Source organism: Onychomys torridus, chromosome 9 (genome assembly GCF_903995425.1).
Source record: "Onychomys torridus chromosome 9, mOncTor1.1, whole genome shotgun sequence".
NCBI classification, from domain to species: Eukaryota; Metazoa; Chordata; class Mammalia; order Rodentia; family Cricetidae; genus Onychomys; species Onychomys torridus.
The window spans coordinates 10891585-10895805 of record NC_050451.1 but is presented as its reverse complement, the minus strand read 5'-3'; the positions used below and the strand labels follow the sequence as shown (position 1 = coordinate 10895805).

Below are 4221 nucleotides of genomic sequence, written 5' to 3'. Positions count from 1 at the left end.
GAAGATATCCTATCTACCTTATATTTGTGAGTCTAAGATTTTATATCTAACTTATCTTTTATCATAACTGAGAAAATTATAACTATCTAGTCTTCAACCACATCTAAGACCTCAGAAGGATATAATATTACCTGAGAACCAGAAGAAGGATGCAAGCATTTTTCGGGAGTTTTGCAAGAGTAGACAGAGACAGCTGGCAGCCTGGACAGTCACCTAATGTTCCTTTGTAAAGTTGGGGCATCTGTCTTCAGCCCACAGGGCTAGAGTCTCTTGGTCACTTCTCTCAGTGTCCTGTAGAATGTCTGGCAGTTTCCTCTGTGAAGCAGGAACCTGAAGGACCATTTTGTCAAACAAAGTTTAGTGGTCACCTTTCTATGGGTCCTGCATGTCCAGTTGATCAAGCAGTCCAGGCAAGAACAGTTTCTTGCCCAAATGGCTATTTTTGCTAAGGTGAAGATAAACTCCATATGAAGTGTCTTCAATGCCCATCGTTGTCTCTGAAGTAAATTGGTGCTGCCAGGAGCAGACATGTCTCACTGTCCAGAAAGTCTAAATTTTAAGAGTATTTTAAATGCCATATTCTGTAGGTCTTTGAAGTATTTGAAGATTACCTATCTGTCTGAAATATCTCTATGTATACCTAGAAGACTTAACTAACATGGCTATGAGTATGATTATCATAGATGACTAATTATCAATCTATTTTTAATTATCCATTATAATTTAAAATGAGCTATATAAACATAATACCTTAAATAAGAGTAGAAATATACACACAGTATAACAAAATTAACTTTAAGTTTATATTGATAGACTAAAATCTATACCAATGTAAAACATTTTAAACAAGTTGTTGCTCTTTAGAAGTAAGTTCCCTAATCTACCCTTTCATCCTATTATATCTATATCATATCCCCTTTTCTTCTTTAGAAAGAGATCTCATTTAAAATCAACCTGCTTTAAATAAAAATATTGTTTTTTTTCTCTGTCCCACACCAGAGGGCTCTTCTGATTTGGGACACAAGAATCTCTTATCCTTTTCTTTTAGCAATATATCTGGGTTTAGAGAAGGAGTGAGCCAATTCCATCTCCAAAGCCAGCTTGATAATTTTGGGAATGTGGGCGTAGTTTCTCTTACTACTTCCTGCTGGAGGGCGGCGCTGTATCTTATGGGGACACAAAGAAAATTTTAGGATTATGGAGTAGTCCATGAGGGTGAACCTCTGAGCCAGTTGCCTTGAAACCATTCTGGATGTTGGATCATCTGGGCCATGGTGTCATCGGAGACCTTTCAGGTGGTCTTGGCTGATCAAACCTGATGTATCTTAATCTGGAACAAATCCACAGCCTCTGGCTTTCTGTGGAAACAAAAGCAGAGACTCTTTTCCAAAGCAACATATCCTTATATCCAAATTTTGAAGTCAAGTTACCTTTAAAATTTACATATTTATTTAACTCAACAGCTTTTACGGTCAAATATTTTTTTTCAGTTAAATATCCCAAAGACAAGACAAACCAGATTCTCTGTGTAATATCCATCTTTGTAAGACTGAAACGCCGCTGTGGCTGCTGGCTCTGCCCACCTCAGCTTCCCAACATGGAGGTGGTACAGTTTACCACCAGCTCTGGGTCTGGAGCCATGTGTACCATCAACTATCAGAAGCAGTTCTATCAAAGCAGCGCATAGCCCAGAAACCTTTTTTTTAACTAGCAAAGGCTAAATCCACCATGCAGCAGAGTAAAATGCTCCTTGTAGACTCCTCATTCCCGCCACACTGCAGGTCAGACGGACAAGCCAGGAACCCGCCACAGTAGCTCAAACTGGCGCCACTAACTTGAGAGAGACAACTAGGAAGCTGTTTTTAGCTCCATTTTAGAATCTTTTTTCTCAGGTTTTAGGTGGAAACTCTTGCCAACACGTTGCCCGGCTAGCTCAGTCGGTAGAGCATGAGACTCTTAATCTCAGGGTCGTGGGTTCGTGCCCCACGTTGGGCGCCATTTGTAGTTAGAGTTTTCCTGCCTGGCCCAGTCAGGACAAATCTCTCTTACCCTCCAGTCCCACAGTCGCTCAGACCTAACCAAGAAAGCACACAGAAACTTATATTGCTTATAAACTGTATGGCCGTGGCAGGCTGCTTGTTATCTACCTTTTCTATCTTAAATTAACCCATTTCTGTTAATCTATACTTTGCCACATGGCGTGTGGCTTACCAGTGTCTTTACATGTTGCTTCTCATGGCGGCAGCTGGCGGTGTCTCCCTCCAGCCTTCTACTTCCCAGAATTCTCTTCTCTCTTGTCCCGCCTATACTTCCTGCCTGGCCACTGGCCAATCAGAACTTTATTTACACAGAGCGATATCCACAGCAATAAAATCCTCTTTCAAATGTCATACTTAATGAAAAATGTTATGCATGCATATATAGCTACATAAATTTAAATTAATTATTTTATTGACCTAAGAAATTAAAAAAATAATTTTACAAGTATTTAATAATAATGAAAATGCATGCTAGCACATCAAGGTGCCTGGCAGGAACATCTGTGGTGAGAGAAATCTGTCTCAGTTGTTGGAGACATGCTCAAGTTACAGCAATGTCTATAAATATTCAATGACATGTACCACAACAATCTTGGTCACTTCTATCATGCTAAGAAAACTCAAAGTACATGTTTCAGCTATGCCTCCTTAGGTTAAAGAAATGATCAGGCTGTATTTCCCCAATTGGATATGCAAAAGAGTGAGACCTGAATTTTTTTTGCTAGTTTTTTTATGATAATTGAAATTCAAATTTTTAAACATTTTACTAGACATTTAAGTCTCCTTCAGAAAGACTTCCTATTTTACCATCAGTTCTTGTTTCCAGTTCTCGTATATATGTAGATTCCAACAACACTTCGTGCTTTGAGGAAACTTGTATCTTGTTTTTCTTTTTGTAATTTTCTGATCAATTTTTTTTCTTGTTTGCATGTGTGTACACACAGGCATGTTCATGCCTATATGTGTATATGTGAGTGTAGAACTTGGGTGTCAGTTCTCACTCTCTACGCTGCTTGAGGTAATCTCTTTGTTGTTCACCTCTGCATAAACCAGCCTAGCTTACCTGAGGTTATCTAGGGATACCCCTGTCTTGGCTCCCATCTCAATGTAGGAACACTGGATTCCAAACATACAGTGCCACTTTAGTTCCCATATGGATGCTTGGGATTCAAATTCAGCTGCTCACAGTTATTCAACAAGCACTTTATCCATTGAGCCATTTCCTGAGGCATCATTTAAAATTTTTGAAGAAATCAAAGTAAGCACTTACTATCCTTCCTGCATTACTGTCTTCATGCAGAGACACAGAGACTCTTCCTGGGAGGTACACAAAACTATATAACAGGTCTTCTTTTGTATAACCGGGATTCCTCAAATACATGCTCCAGAGAACCCATTGGAAAAAAGAATTAGTAAGGGGTTATCCATTACAATAAATAATTTCCGATATAAAGAGATGTGAAGAGCACTCTGTGCTGAAAGTGTCATAAATGATCCTAGGTAAGAAATTTTATGTTATTCAGTTTTTCCTAATGTGAATGACTATGTGATCATAAAAGAAGAGCTTTCTCACAGAATTTGTCATGAATTGAAAAAATTGTAGGCTAGTAGTAGTTGTTAAAAGCAATAGTAAAATTCTTTTTTAAAACTTTTTTTTCTCTTTATTTTTTTCTACATTTTTATTTATTATATTTGTGTTTTAATTTTGCACATCAGCCATGGGTTCTCCCTGTCCTGCCCCCTCCTGCACCCACCTCCACCTTCTCCCTAGCCCCTCCCCTCCATTCCCATCTCCTCCAGGGCCAAGACTCCCCTGGGGATTCAATTCAACATGGTGGATTCAGTATAGGCAGGTCCAGTCCCCTCCTTCCAGTCTGAGCAAACCGTCCCTGTATAAGCCCAAGGTTCCAAACAGCCAGCTCATTCACTAAGGACAGGTCTGGATCCCACTGCCTGGGTGCCTCCCAAACAGTTCAAGCTATTCAATTGTCTCACTTATCCAGAGGGTCTGATCCAGTTGGGGGCTCCACAGCTTTTGGTTCATGATTCACGTGCTTCCATCCACTTGGCTATTTGTCCCTGTGCTTTTCCAGACTTGGTCTCAACAATTCACACTCTTACAGTCCCTACTCTTTCTCAACAACTGGATTCCTGGAGCTCCACCTGGGACCTGGCTGAGGAT

At 39.8% G+C, this 4221-nt stretch overlaps 1 non-coding gene across 1 annotated transcript; it reads left to right on the top strand.

Annotated features, from left to right (window-relative positions):
* Positions 1–1922: 1922 nt before the first annotated feature.
* Positions 1923–1995, top strand: Trnak-cuu. Its single transcript has one exon. It is a non-coding gene; the product is annotated as a tRNA-Lys (tRNA).
* The last annotated feature ends 2226 nt before the right edge of the window (positions 1996–4221 follow it).